General features: G+C 39.4%; 1 long non-coding RNA gene across 1 annotated transcript in view; it reads left to right on the forward strand.

Annotated features, from left to right (window-relative positions):
- Positions 1-14,491, forward strand: part of LOC145534473 (uncharacterized) — a 50,653-nt gene extending 36,162 nt beyond the window's left edge. The window contains exon 3 of the long non-coding RNA XR_014074658.1: positions 13,127-14,491. This is a non-coding gene — a long non-coding RNA (uncharacterized LOC145534473). The remainder of the gene's footprint in view (positions 1-13,126) is intronic.
- Positions 14,492-16,028: the final 1,537 nt, after the last annotated feature.

A 16,028-nucleotide genomic window follows, 5' to 3' on the forward strand; every position in this document is an offset into this window, starting at 1 on the left:
AGAGATAAGAAAACCTTCCTTAGTGATCAATGCAAAGAAATAGAGGAAAACAATACAAAGAGAAAGACTAGAGATCTCTTCAAGAAAATTAGAGATACCAAGGGAACATTTCATGAAAAGATGGGCACAATAAAGGACAGAAATAGTATGGACCTAACAGAAGCAGAAGATATTAAGAAGAGGTGGCAAGAATATACAGAACTGTACAAAAAAGATCTTCATGATCCAGATAACCATGATGGTGTGATCACTCACCTAGAGCCAGACATCCTGGAGTGCAAAGTCAAGTGGGCCTTAGAAACCATCACTATGAACAAAGCTAGTGGAGGTGATAGAATTCCAGCTGAGCAATTTCAAATCCTAACAAGATGGTGCTGTGAAAGTGTTGCACTTAATATGCCAGCAAATTTGGAAAATTCAGCAGTGGCCACAGGACTGGAAAATGTCAGTTTTCATTCCAACCCCAAAGAAAGGCAATGCCAAACAAAGAATGTTCAAACTACCTCACAATTGCACTCATCTCACATGCTAGCAAAGTAATGCTCAAAATTCTCCAAGCTAGGTGTCAAAAGTATGTGGACCAAGAACTTCCAGATATTCAAGCTAGATTTAGAAAAGGTGGAAGAACCAGAGAACAAATTGCCAACATCTGTTGGATCATTGAAAAAGCAAGAGAGTTCCAGGAAAACATCTACTTATGCTTTATTGACTATGCCAAAGCCTTTGACTGTGTGGATCACAACAAATTGTGGAATAATCTTAAAGAGATGGGAATCAACCCTGAATATTCACTGGAAGGACAGATGCTGAGGCTGAAGCTCCAATACTTTGGCCACCTGATGCAAAGAACCGACTCATTGGAAAAGAGCCTGATGCTGGGAAAGATTGAAGCAGGAGGAAAAGGGAATGACAGAAGATGAGATGGTTGGATGGCATCACCGACTCGATGGACCTGAGTTTGAGCAAGGTCTGGGAGTTGAAGGACAGGGAAGCCTGGTGTGCTGCAGTCCATGGGTTGCAAAAAGTCAGACATGACTGAGCAACTGAACTGAACTGAACTGAGGAGTGTGAGTTATGAGCTGTATTCTTGTAAGAAAAGGGAGTGAAAACAGATTCTGAGATACATTTGACAGCACTGGATATGTATTAACATTTTTTTTTAATTAATGATCAAGGTTGGAGTTTCATGCTCAAATATCCTTCTTCATATGTAAACATCTATTATGTTTGTTAGGAAAAGATTCATGTTACTTGGAACAATACAGTTTCCCTTGCTTTTCAACAGTGGAGTATTCCTACGAAATCTTTCGTAAGCAGAAATGGTGTAAAACAAAACAACGATTACATTAGAATACTTCTTGCTAATGGATGCACAGAATACATTGTTGAAAAAGCAGATGCTCACACAGTTCAAAGCTATGGTGGCTTAATGGAGAAATGCTGAGTGAACCTTCTAGGGAGAAGCTTGACAGGGCCACGCCAGTCCTCAGTACCTGCTACAGCTAAAAAGGCTCCTAAGAGATCAACATTAAATGCCATTTTTGCTTTCTGCCTTTTTCTGTGGAAGCGAAAACCTTTGGATTTCTTTTGGTTAGCAAATACAGGCACTTACGCAGGTCTTTGGTAAAAGTAAAGTAGTGTAAAGCAAACTTTCAGAAAGTGGGAGATGCTTTTAATATTCAAATATATCCATACATTTGACTAAGGTAGTCCTTGGAATTTCAGATGAAAAGGTAGAATTGAGCAACTTACAGAATATTCTATGGTTTTTCTTTCCTTAAATTTAAATTTATTTATTTTTAATTGGAGGATAACTGCTTTATAATATTGTGGTGGTGTTGTTCAGGCAACAATATTGTGGTGGTGTTGACTCTTTGCTTGCCATGAACCTCAGTACACCAAGATTCCCTGTCCTTCACTCTCTCCCAGAGTTTGCTCAGACTCATGTCGACTGAGTCAGTGATGCCATCTAACCATCTCATCCTCTACACCCCCTTCTTCTCCTGCCCTCAGTCTTTCACAGCATCAGGGTCTTTTCCAATGAGTTGGCTCTTCGCATCAAGTGGCTAAAGTATTGGAGCTTCAGCATCAGCATCTGTCCTTCCAGTGAATGTTCAGGGTTGATTTCCTTTGGGGTTGACTGGTTTGATCTCCATGAAGTCCAAGGGACGCTCAAGAGTCTTCTCCAACAACACTGTTCAAAGCATCAGTTCTTCGGTGCTCAGCTTTCTTTATGGTCCAACTCTCATATCCATACATGACTACTGGAAAAAACCATAGAAATGAGTAGACAGACCTTTGGTAGTAATATCTCTGCTTTTAAATATGCTATCTAGGTTAGCCATAACCTTCCTTCCAAGGAGCAAGCGTCTTTTAATTTCATGGCTGCAGTCACCATCTGCAGTGACTTTGGAGCCCAAGAAAATAAAGTCTCTCGCTGTTCCCCCATATATTTGCCATGAAGAGATGGGACCAGATGCTATGATCTTCATTTTTTGAATGTTGAGTTTTAAGCCAGCTTTTTCACTCTCTTCTTTCACTTTCATCAAGAGGCTCTTCAGTTCCTCTTCACTTTCTGCCATTAGAGTGGTATCATCTTCATATCTGAGGTTGTTGATATTTCTCCTGGCAATCTAGATTCTGGCTTGTGCTTCATCCAGCTGGGCATTTCGCTTGATGTACTCTGCATATAAGTTAAATAACAGGGTGACAATATACAGCCTTGACGTACTTCTTTCCCAATTTGAAGCCAGTCTGTTGTTCCATGTCCAGTTCTAATTGTTGCTTCTTGACCTGCATACAGATTTTTCAGGAGGCAGGTCAGGTGGTCTGGTATTCCCATCTCTTGAAGAATTTTTCACAGTTTGTTTGGATCCACACAGTCAAAGGCTTTAACGTAATCAGTGAAGCAGAAGTAGATATTTTTCTGGAATTCTCTCGCTTTTTCAATGATCCAACAGATGCTGGCAATTTGTTCTCTGGTTCCTCTGCCTTTTCTAAATCCAGCTTGAACATCTGGAAATTCTCAGTTCACATACTGTTGAAGCCTAACTTGAAGAATTTTGAGCATTACCTTGCTAGCATGTGAAATTAATGCAATTGTACAATAGTTTGAGCATTCTTTGGCATTGCGTTTCTGTGGGACTGGAATGAAAACTAACCTTTTCCAGTCTTGTGGCCTTAAACTGAAATTTTCCAAATTTGCTAGCATATTGAGTGCAGCACTTTCACAGCATCATCTTTTAGGATTTGAAATAGCTCAGCTGGAATTCCATCACTTCCACTAGCTTTGTTCGTAGTAATGCTTCCTAAGGCCTGCTTAACTACACTCCAGGATGTCAGGCTCTAGGTTTGTGACCACACCACCTTGGTTATCTAGATCATTAAGACCTTTTTTTGTACAGTTCTTCTGTGTATTCCTGCCACCTCTTAATATCTTCTACTTTTGTTAGGTCCATACCATTACGTCCTTTATTGTGCTTTTCTTTACATGAAATATTCCCCGGGTATCTCCATTTTTCTTGAAGAGATCGTTAGTCTTTCCCATTCTATTGTTTTCCTCTCTTTCTTTGCATTGTTCATTTAAGAAGGCTTTCTTATATCTCCTTGCTATTCTTTGAAACTCTTGCATTCAGATGTGTATAACTTTCCGTTTCTCCTTTGCCTTTCACTTTTCTTCTTTTCTCAGCTATTTGTAAGGCCTCCTCAAGCAACCATTTTGCCTTCTTGCATTGCATTTCTTTTTCTTAGGAATGGTTTTGGTCACTGCATCCTATACAACATAATGAACTTCCATCCAGATTTCTTCAGGCAGTCTATCTACCAGAATTAATCCCTTGAATCTATTTGTTCCTTTCACTGGATAATCATAAGGGATTTGATATATGTCATACTTGAATGTTCTAATGATTTTCCCTCCTTTCTTCAATGTAAGCCTGGATTTTGCAATAAGGAGCCACAGTCAGCTCCAGGTCTTGTTTTTGCCAACTGTAGAGAGCTTCTCCATATTTGGCTGCAAATATAATCAGTCTGACTTCAGTATTGACCATTTGGTGAAGTCCATGTGTAGATTTGGAATATTAAACAAATGCAACCATATTATGTTAGTCTCTGCCATATATACATGGCTCAGCCATAGGTATACATATGTCCCTCCCTCTTGAATCTCTCTCCTACTTTGCGCCTTATCCCACTCCTCTAGTTTGTCACTGAGCACTGGATTTGAGCTCCCTGTGTCATACAGCAGATTTCCATTGACTATTTAAATTTACATATATTAATGTACATGTTTCATTGGCACTCTCTCAATTCATCCCACCCTCTCCCTCCCCCACTGTGTCCACAAGTCTGTTCTCTATGTCTGTGTCTCCATTACTGACCTGCAGATAAGTTCATCAGTACCATCTTTCTAAATTCCATATATATATGTTAATATATGATATTTGTTTTTCTCTTTCTGACTAACTTCACTCTGTGTAATAGGCTCTAGGTTCATCCACCTTATTATAACTGAGTTGAATGTGTTTCTTTTTACAGCTGAGTAATATTCCACTGTGTATATGTACCACAACTTCTTTATCCATTCATCTGTCAATGGACATTGAGGTTGCTTCCATGACTGAGCTATTGTAAACAGCACTGCAATGAATATTAGGGGGTGTGTGTGGGGGTGGGGTGGGGTGTGTGTGTGCATGCGTGCTTAGTCATTCTGTCGTATCCAACTCTGCAACCCAATGGACTGTAGCCACTGGCTCCTCTGTCCATGGGATTTTCTAGGCAAGAATACTGGAGTGGGTTGCCATTCCTCCAGGGGATCTTCCCCACCCAGGGCTTGAAGCCAGGGCTCCTGTGTTGCAGGCACATTCTTTACTCTCTGAGCTACCAGAGAAGCCTGAATATTGGGGTACATATGTCTTTTTAAATTATATTTTCCTCAGGGTATATGCCCAGTAGTGGGATTGTTGTGTCATACGGTAGTTTTATTCCTATTTTTTTAAGAGGGAAGGTTATATATTCAAATCCTCAAATTAAGCTTTTTTTCCCTAATTGAAATAAAACTTGAACAAGTCCTTTTTGGCCTGTGACAGTCACCATTAACATTATTCAGGGTTTCAAGTGGAGCAAACAGAAGTGTAGTGTAATTGGAAAAAAAAGAAAAGGAAAGGAAGGAGAATCATTGAGCTTGTTCGTTTATTTCCACTTTGTTCTCTCCCACCTCAGTGCCCTCATGTGCTAACTAGAGATTCTGTTCTATCTACTATTGGTTTTTACTGTTGTGCAGTAAGCCTGTAAAATGAATTGCCCAAGAGTCATTCATAGACATTCTCTGTCCTATTCTTTATCCCATGGGCTCAGTATGTGTATATGCTCAGATTTGGAGTAGGCAATGTTTCTTAACCTTTAGATTGTAAAATTGGACTGGATTATTTTCTCATTTCCTTCCAATGGTACCATACCATAATTAAGTATAGCAGGACTGAGCTGGTTCACTGAAACTGGCAAGCTTGAATTTGGGTCTCACCAGGAGTTATACTAAATTTCATTAATGAGAACTTGTTTTCTCTTTCAGTATTGAGGCCTGTTATAAAGAATTTCCCACTTTATCATCTCATATGTTCTACAGTGAAATAAATAAAGAGGTGGTGAATTTTACCATGAGTCATCTGTGTAAAAGACTCTTTAATCTGTGGTGAAGATTTCATCCTCAAAATTTCAAAATGACCTGGAAAAATATATTGCATGGTATTAGGCAAAAATTATAACAGTTGCACTATGGTGTTGAAATTATCTCACATTTTTTTTTCCCTCTGGATTTACAATAGTCTAGTTTGGGTGAAACATTATTTTATACCTAAAAAAATTCATACTTAAACAAAAAGATGGAGTTGAGAAATATCAGTAGGAAAATGTTTATTATTTTATTTTTTTAAATGCTAGGTTCAAATGTCTCTTTCTAAAATCAGTGCTGACTCTGACCCACAGTTTTCTAATGTTCTTGAACAGGCTTCCTTACAGCAGAACATTTTGGGTGAAAGAAATGGCCTTTGACAAAAGAATCCTTGAGATATAGCTTGAGAAGTTTGAAAAGGCCTATTTTACATGTTTGACAAAGGAGATCTAGAATTTCTTGTTTCATGAAGCATATAACTTTGTGTTGAATGCCTGTGTTTAAGGATCTCTTATGTTCTGAATGCCTCTTTTTTTAATTGAAATATAGTTGACATACAATATTATGTTGGTTTCAGGTGTATTAAATAATGACTTGACATTTTTAGACATTATGAAATGATCAACATCACAAATCTAGTAACCATCTGTCTCCATACAGTTATTTCAATATTATTTACCTTATTCCTTATAATTTCTATTACATCCCTGTGACATGTTGATTACATAACTGGACGTTTGTAAGTGTTAATGCTTTCCACCTATTTCATTCAGGCCTCCTACCCTCCTTTCCTCTGGCAACACCCTGTTGGTTCTTTGTATCTATGAGTCTGTTCTCATTTTGTCTTGTTTGTATTTTTTTGTCTTATTTTTTAGATTAGACATATAAGTGAGATCATGATGTATTTTTATTTCTCTGACTGACTCATTTCAGTTAGTGTAATCCCCTCCAAGTCCATCCATGTTGCTGTAAATGGCAAACTTTCTTTTTTGTGACTGAGTAGTAATCCATTTTTATGTACATACCACTTCTTCTTTGTCCACGCATCTGTTGATGGACACTAAAGTTGCTTCCATATCTAAGCTATCATAAATAATGTTGCAATGAACATTGGGGTACATGTATCTTTTACAATTATTTTTTTATTATTTTCATATGTATACCCAGGAGTGAAATTGCTGGGTCATGTGGTAGTTCAAGTTTTAGTTTTTTGAGAAACCTCCACACAGTTTTCCACAATGGCTGCACCAATTTATATTCCCACTGACAGTGTAGGAGGATTTTTCCTTTAGCCATATAATTGCCAAAATTTCTTCTTTGTTGTCTTTGTGATGAAAGCCATTATGACACGTGGTTTTGGTTTGCATTTCCCCAATGATCAGTGATGTTGAGCACCTTCTCAGTACCTGGTAGCTATCTGTATGTGTTATTTGGAGAAATGTCTATTTAAATCCTCTGCCTAATTTTTAAGCAGATCATTTGTTTTTTTAATATTGAGTTGTATGAGTTCTTTGTATATTTTGGGTATCAACGTCTTGTTGGATATATTATTTGCAAACATCTTCTCCCATTCAGTAGGTGGCCTTTTCGGTTTTTTTGATAGTATTTTTTGCTATGAAAAAGCCTTTTCATTTGATTAGTCTATTTGTTTATTTTTGTTTTGTTTCCCTTGCCTTGGTACAAAAAAACATTTCCATGAGTGATGTCAGAAAATTTAACTGTTTATGTTTCCATAAGTTTCCATAAATTTCATGTTATCAGATCTTAAGATTAAATCTTTAATCTATTTTGAGTTTGTTTTTGTTCATGGTGTAACAGAACATATTCAGTTGCTCAGTCATGTCTGACTTTGCAACTCTATGGGCTGTAGACTGTCAGGGATTTTCCGGAAAAGAATTCAGAAGTGAGTTGCCATTTTCTCCTCCAGGGGATCTTCCTGGCCCTGGGATCAAACCAGCATCTCTTCCGTTGGTAGACGGATTCTTGACCACCGAGCCACTATGGAAGCCCAATAGAAAAGTCCACTTTGACTCTTCTACATGTAGCTGTCCAGTTCTCTAAGACCATTTATCAAAGAATCTGTTTGTTTGTTTTTTCTCCGTTTTATATTCCTAGCTCCTTTGTCATTGATTAATTGCCCATATAAGAGGGGTTTGTTTCTGGGCTCTCTATTCTGTTCCATTGAGCTTTGTGTCTGTTTTTATGGCTGTACCAGACTGTTCTGGCATCCCAGTACTGGTGTGACAGGCTGGTGGGCAGGCCTGGGCCCTAGGCCCCAGGCGCCGGTAAAGCTAAAGGGAGCATTCCAAATTGCCTAAACCAGTGTCCTCAGATTAGATCAAGCTCCCCAGAATGACTGACACCAGTGTTTATGTCTCCATGGTGAACTCCAATTACCTCTGCCTCTTCAGCAGACTCTCCAAGATCAGCAAGTGTGTCTGACCCAGGCTCCTTTCAAATTACTGCCTCTGCCCTGGGTCCTGGAGTGTGTGAGATTTTGTGGGTGCCCTTTAAGAGTGGGGTCTCTATTTCCCACAGCTCTCTGCCTCTCTGGAAAGTAAGCCCTGCTGGCTTTCAAAGCCAAATGTTCTGGGACCTTATCTTTCTTGTACAGGACCCTTGGGCTGGAGACCTCAGTGTAGGACTCAGACCCCTTGTTCCTTGGGGAGAAGCTCTGCAATTCTTCTTGTCCTCCCATTTGTGAGTTGCCCATTCGGGTTATGGGTCTTGACTATGCCTCTGTACCTTCTACCATTGCGTTGTGGTTTCTTCTTTATATCTTTGGTTGTATAAGATTGAATTTTCTTAATTGCAATTTTTTTTAATACCATGATTGTTTATTGGGATAGATTTAATTTGCATGAAGTTTTAGATAAATTTCCTGAGATGGGTTAGTCTTAACTCTTCAGGCAGGTTTGGAGTTGATGTGGCTCAGGTATAAGAGTTAGATCATCTGAATTCTATTTCTAAGTACCATGGCTTCAGGGTTAGAGTAGGTAGAGAGACAGGGAGCAGAAAGTTAACCTCTCCTTTCACTAAAGTGAAAATGAAAGTCTCTCAGTCATGTCCAACTCCTTGCAACCCCATGGACTATACAGTCCATGGAATTCTCCAGGCAAGAATACTGGAGTAGGTAGCCTTTCCCTTCTCCAGGGGATCTTCCCAACCCAGGGACCGAACCCAGGTTTCCCTCACTGCAGGTGGATTCTTTACCAGCTAAGCCACAAGGGAAGCCCAAGGATTCTGTACTGGGTAGCTTATCCCTTCTCCAGCGGATCTTCGCAACCCACGAATCAAACTGGGGTCTCCTGCATTTCAGGTGGATTCTTTACCAACTGTGCTATCAGGGAAGCCCTCCTTTCAGTAAACAATACACCGGTTGGGTGTTTTTTTCTAAGTTGCACAAAAGTCCCTGTGGGCTACCAGTGGTCATGGCTGCATTGTTGAGGGGAAGGCAGGAGGTCAGTGCTGTCCTTGATGTTGTCTGGCATCCATTGGAACAGTCATCATCCTATCTGGTCCTTAAATGAAGGTCTATGTTATTGCCTAGTTGTACCTAATTCTCCATGAGCCCTCCATTTTTATCACTCTCTCTGTGCTTCTCTGAGGAGCCATGTAAATCATCCAGACTGTGTTGGGGCTTGGGGAAGCCTAAAGCATTGTCTCCAGTGCCACCTGGGTAGGCTTGCTGTGCAACAACTTTTCCTCCAAGGCTATGTCATTTCCAAAGGCTCTGCCTAAATAATGGGAGCTGGTTTCCTTTCCTCCCAGAGACCACCAGCCCATATAGGGGTTTTGAATCCTTCCTAGCACTCAACCCAAGAACTCAAGGGCAAAGTTCCTCTTTCTGGGACCCTTTAGATGCTCTGTTACCGCTTCTGTGTTTCCATTGCAATAAAATGGACTCTTCTTTTAGCCTGAGGACTCCTTTCTACTTTTGAGGTTGGAGATTGACAAGGAGTAGAGTGAGGATGGGATATTTTTCTTATGTATCACGTACTTTCCCACTTACATAGTATCTGTCATGGCTCTTTCTTGTTCTCCAAACTGCCTAAGTTTTAAAATCCCAAATCTAAGAATTAAGCCTTTTAATTTGTTGACACATCCTCTCCTCTAGTCCAGGAGGTAGAACAATCTTGTTGTCTGAATGGTGGTGGTAGTTATGTGTGGGAGGCAAACGGGGAATTAGAGAAGAAAATATTGAGGAATGGGGGTATAAGAATATTTTAATATTTTTAAATATTAAATAAAATTTTTTTCTTGTGTTCTTTTTGTTGATCCTAACTAAGGCCCTCAGAGGCTTTATTTCCCCAACTTGAATAATGCAGCAGCCCTTTTAAAGAGAAAGTCATTTGTAACTTCCCTGGTGGTCCAGCAGTTAAGACTCCATGCTTCCACTGCTGGGGGCACCAATTCACTCCCTGGTCAGGGAACTAAGATCTCACATGCCACTTGGCGGCCAAAAAGTAAAAACAGAAATAAATAAGAAAAAGAAAATCATTTGGCACATCCCTGAGAATAAATCTGTGAACCATGTACACTGAACTATAGTTGTGAAACTGTGCCTCTGGAGAAGGTTACTCAAGTGCTGGATAGGGGTTCTGACTCAACATCTTTATCTGGCAATGTTTCCCTGGAGTAGAGCCCTCTCTCTTTTCATGAAAGGGATTTAAAGTCACAGTACACATATAGGTAAAGACTTTGGGGATGCATTCTCTTTCATGAGAGCTAACTTGTGATGCATGGGGCTTACAGTGGTTATTTCTTTGTCTCACTTCCAGTTGCTTTGACATGAATTTGAAGGGAAATGTGATCATTTCCTGCTCGGTGATCATTGTCTTCCTCTTTTTTTGACTGCCCCTTAATTCTTTCTTTGGGATCTATCACTTCCAGATATCTGAAGAATTACAGAAAGTCTGGAAGTGTTTCTTATTTGAAAAAAGTTTGCCTGTGTGTCTCCTTTTTTTAAAAAAAATTGTTTTTCCCCTTTTTTCTTGAGGTATATTCTATGTGCAATGAAATGCACAAATATTAAGTGAACAGTTGGAAGAATTTTTGCTTACTTATATATCCACATGTAGTCACTGCTGGGATCAAAACAGAAACAGTTCCATGATTCTGGTGGTTTCCTAATGCCCTTTCCTAGTCAATACTTTCTCCCCTCAGGTAGCCAGCACTGTGATTCCTATCAGCTCTTTGGTGGAGTCTTTGGCATCTGGTGGGCATTCTCTTGTGACAGCTGGTAAAGTAAGCTCATTCACTGGCCCATGGAAAGAGCGAGTCTGTTGGTATTGTGGAAGAACCCAGCTTTTTTGTTCTGTCACTCAGTATTCCTCTGTTGCTGCTTTTCGTTGGACAAGCTTTTCCCTCTGGATTGGAGAAGTTTGAGATTCAGGTGCTTAGGGAATAGGGGCAATGTAGATTATTTGGTTTGCTTTGGATCCAGGTCTTAGGCTGCCCTTGGCTAGGGAAATGATATCTTTCCAATAGTCCATTCTAGTCCATCAATAAGAAGGATGTTTTTATGATTTTCCATAGTCTACCTTCTCTTCCATGACACTATCTCTGAGGTGGCCTACAACCAGCAACAATAATGTGGTTTTAGGTTGTAGCTAAGGTTTGAAATATCCACTTCAGCTCAAGAAATGCTATTGGTGGTGGGTAGTTGCTGTGATTTAAGTGTTAAGGCTTGCACTTTATTTTAGACATTTCCATAAAGTTTTCTAAACTCAGTGGTTAAAGGGCTGGTCCTGTGAACATTTGTAGGATTGGGACTCATGAGACCATTGGGGTTGGAGTGATCCAGTTCTGAAGGTGCTGATGTTGGTGTTACCCCAATGTGACCCACTAAAGAAAAATACAAAAGTTGGTGCAAGTTGTTGAGGAAGGAATAAGACTCAACTCAGGCATGGAGTGTGACCCCTCCTGTAGGGTCAGAGAAAAATAAGAATTTGGGGAGGATAAGCATTGATTACCTCTTCTGGGACTTAAAATTGAAGGAGAGATCTACCTAGAGGGACATTAATTTGTTTATTTTTGGAACAAGGATGGACTTGTTAGTTGGAGGAGCTTCATTATCTTAAATTTGTAAGGTGGTGGCCAGGTTCAAGGATTTCACACATTTGGATTTACATTCTCATGTGATCCATGTTGTGCAGCCATCCATGTTGGCTGGAAAGTTTAGCACAGCTTAATTTGATTGTTCTAAGAAGGCAGCATGAGCTTTCTCTGTTGTGGTGTTGTAGGTTAGTTTCCCAGTAGTCTGTATGTATAGGGACACAGTAGTCTGTGTGTATATGTGTATATTTGGGTCAGAAGACTTTACTTTCTGCAAGTGTAGAGTTTAATCAGAGGGATAGAGAAGGTACAAATACTAGAATGGGGAGAACTTCATTCTGTGGCCGTCCTCCCTAATTCTCCCCAGAAAAGAGCTACAATTATATTTTTTTAAATCCTTAATGTTTTGTTGTTGTGTGTCTTTATTTTTTCTCTGTAGGTGAAATGCTGGTGCTCATATGAATAGAGATAGGAACACATGAGGATGGAAAGGGCAGTCAGTGGGTCACTGACTGGAGCATGTTTTCCATGGGCAGAATTGTACTTACACCTCTGCTTTTGGCCTGCTTTTATTTTTTCACTCCGGGCCACTTCAGATAGTCTCATTCAGTGTCTTAGAACTGAAAGTAGTTCTTTTTGCTGAAATCCCTTCCTTTTCCCCTGCAAGACCCTGGTGTTTTCATCTTCTTTCCATCCACTAGAAACTTGTTGAGTTCTCCTATCTACTGACAGCACCCCCTTGTTCTCTTGTGTTGTCTGCCATCTTGAACCAAAGGCTGTCAGACATAATTTGGGATATACACAGACAGTTGTAAATAGTGTGCCTTTAAGACTGAATTGGGCTTTCCCGGTGGCTCAGCAGTAAAGAATCTGCCCTCCAATGCAGGAGATATGGGTTCAATCCCTGGGTTGGGAAGATAATTCTTGCCTGGAAAATCCTATGGACAGAGGAGCCTGGTGGGCTGTAGTTCATGGGTTCTCAAAGAGTTGGAGACAACTTAGCGACTAACCAACAACAACAAGATCGAATTAACAGCCCATTCTAGATTATTTCAGATGCTTCTAGAATAAGAAAGTAGAAATATTCACAAGGTACTAATGGACAGAACTCCCTGTCATATCTAGGAGCATTGACAATTTCCTGACAAAGGAATAAACAAGGTATTCCAATATTTCCCTCCTGCTAATTGAATGTTTGAAGTGTTACTGAGCTTGTTAACAGGCTAAAAAAAAAAAAAAAAATGCTGGTGAATGTTGGCTCAGGAGATTATAGTTCCTTCACAAATTATCCCACCTGTGGCCAATTTCTCTTTTTCCCTTAATATAAAAGTGTCCTCTTCCTTTATTTATTTATTTTTGGTTATGGTAATACTCACAGCCATACTTCTGCCTCCCTTACAGGTAGAGGTGTCATTGGATACAGTTCTAGCAAATGAGATACAAGCAGAAGTGATGAGACGGTGGCATTCTTGGGAAGCTCTTTAAAAGGAAACTGATACTACTGACAGAATCCTTCTTTGCCTTCTCTTCCTCCTGACTGAAGGGACTTTCAAGATTCCAGGAGCTCAGAGTATACTCTAGAAGGAGTTATGGACCCAGTCCCTTGTCCCTTTATGCACATGGAAGGATGAATTCAGAGGAGAGCTTAAGTTGGTAGGACTCCTTTGTCTCGGCAGGAGTGCTAATTTAGCTCTCTTTCTGATTTTACTTTCTATGCATAGATAGGTATTTCCTGCTTAATTCCAGTAATTCATTTCTGAAAATCAGACTTTATGGTATTAATACAAGAACATTCACAGGAAATGTATTTCACATTATTTTAAATTATAAAAATTATATAATGCTGCATATTAATCCCAAATTCTGAGCCAACTTCTTGAAATGTAAACACATCCAAATACTATGTATAATAAATAAACTATCTATAAGAATGGAAAATGTTTAAAATATCATTTCCCAGTCACCCAAAAAAATTAATATGGATGTTAATTTCTTTGCTTTGTCTGTAGTTAATACAACCTCTCTTGGTGCCAGCAAGAATTATACATCCACTTAACTGACCCTTGGGGTTCTTTTCCTATGATTCTTTTATTCTGTCAGTTTGGAAAATAATTGAGACTTTTTATGTGTATTGTTTTGTTTAAAATGTTGTATTGAGTTTTAAAGACATACATACACATTTTGCCTGTGTAAATATTATTCCCGAAAATGTGGTGAGAGATATGTACCATCATGAGGTCTGGATGTTAAAGACCAAAAGATGTCCTACAAGAAAAAGATGAATTGCCTGCCTTTCTTTCAGGGATTTCTCTGCCAGTATGTGGATCTTTGTGAGTAGAATTTAAAGATTCAGAATTTCATGTTCTTGCTAGCCGTCCTTTCATCTTTTCCCATATCTATACCATTATCACATCAAGACAAGTTTCTTTGTGTAATTAAAGAGAAATGTATTGAGAAATGTAAACTTGTCAAATGCTACCCAGCAGCACAGCTTGAAAAGTTCTCATAAAGAGAAACATATTTAAAAAACAGAGCCTCAGATTCTGGCACCTTGACCTAGAATCATAATGAAGGTTCTTCTAGCAACTCTAATATAATTTTCTTTAATTCATTCTGAAGCTCAAAGATAGATGAAATATACTTTTTGCAATAAAGTCAAACCTGGGTTCAAATCTTCCCTCACCACTTACCATCTTTGTGACCTGTTGAAGAGAAAATTGTAAAACTTTACTGAGAGAATCTTAATAAATTTCCAGTAAGAACAAACTACATGATTTCAGTTTGTCTTCTTTTAAACCTATAACTGTCTTTCAGTGAGTTCAAGGTTAGGTAGAATCTTCCTCTTGACCTCTAGCCCATCTCCATGCTCACCTCTAATCAGTTCCAGTAGATCATCTTCCAGGTTAGGTCCTTGAATAACAGATGCTCCTTCATCTTCTCTCCCTTGACCAGGTAGAATGTCCTCACTCTCTGGTGGCTCCTCTTGTTGAGACTGTTCACCAGTGGGCTGCTGGGAAACCACAGGTCCAGTTGGATTATTTTACTACTTGGAGCCCCAATTTCCCTATGATAAAAACTGGTGTCTTGAGGGGGGGTTTTGGTGAGGTTTAAATGAGATACTATTTATAAAGCAAGCAGCACACTGCCTGGCATAAAATAGATCTTCAACATATATAATCTTTTTTTTTCTAATTTATTTATTTAGCTACACCCGGTCTTAGCTGTAGCATGTGGGATCTAGTTCCCTGATGAGGGATTAAACCTACGGCCCCTGCATTGGGAGCTCAGAGTCTTAGCCACTGGACGGCCAGGGAACTTCCAACATATATAATCTTAATTCAGCTAATAGTTATTAGGGAACTACTCTATGTCCAACAGTCTGCAAGACACTGGAAACATATATTGAATAAGAGTTAGTCTTCACTCTTTAGGGTCTTATGTATCCCAAGGGGATACAGACAGGTAAACTGATGAGGAAAGCATACTGTGATAGATGTTGCCAGATGAAGAATTAGAGTTTTTATGAAAGTTTGTAAGAAACGCTCAGAATTAAAAATTGGAAGCTTGGGGCCCCCTGACGAAAGGATGCCAAAGTTGAGGCATGCAGAGTGAGTAGGGATGAGACAATGGAAGAAAGGAGAAGGAATATGTGGCATTTCTAGTGAATCATGGAGAGATTAGGATGGTTGGAACCAAAAATGGCAGACCAAGACTAAGGCTAACAAGGTGAGAATTGAGGCTGGAAAGGGAAACAACAGAGTCATTAGTGAGTGCTTTATAAACTGTGGGGGATTCAAAACTATCCTAAAAGGGATGTGCAGCCATTAAATGTTTGTAATAAGGGGGTGGATATCATCTGAATGGCCTAGGGTTTTTTGTTTTTATTTATTTTTATTTATTTATTTATTTTGGCCTGGGGTTTTTTAAGAAATATTTTTATTTTTTTTTCTTCACACTATGCAGCATGTGGGATCTTAGTTTCCCACCAGGGATCAAACCTGCACCCTTTGCAATGGAAACGTGGAGTCTCAACTGTTGGACCAACAGGGACGTCCATGGGTCTAGGGTTTTCAGAAAAGGTAAACATCATCTCAAATGCTGCAAAACTTGCATGTAATAAGATGAGAACTAAACACATTTCTGTAAGGTTTACAAGGAAATCTTTAGTGACCTTGGTGAGAACAGTTTGCAAAGATGGGTAGAGGCAGAAGCCAGATGGGTAGTGATAGAACTGGAAATGAGGACATGGTTACAGCTCTCCATACTCCACATGGGCAGGGACTTTTGTCTACTGTGTTTTTCA

The sequence above is a fragment of the Giraffa tippelskirchi genome, chromosome 1 (assembly GCF_054371585.1).
Source record: "Giraffa tippelskirchi isolate mGirTip1 chromosome 1, T2T-mGirTip1v1.2.pri, whole genome shotgun sequence".
In the NCBI taxonomy this organism is placed as follows: domain Eukaryota; kingdom Metazoa; phylum Chordata; class Mammalia; order Artiodactyla; family Giraffidae; genus Giraffa; species Giraffa tippelskirchi.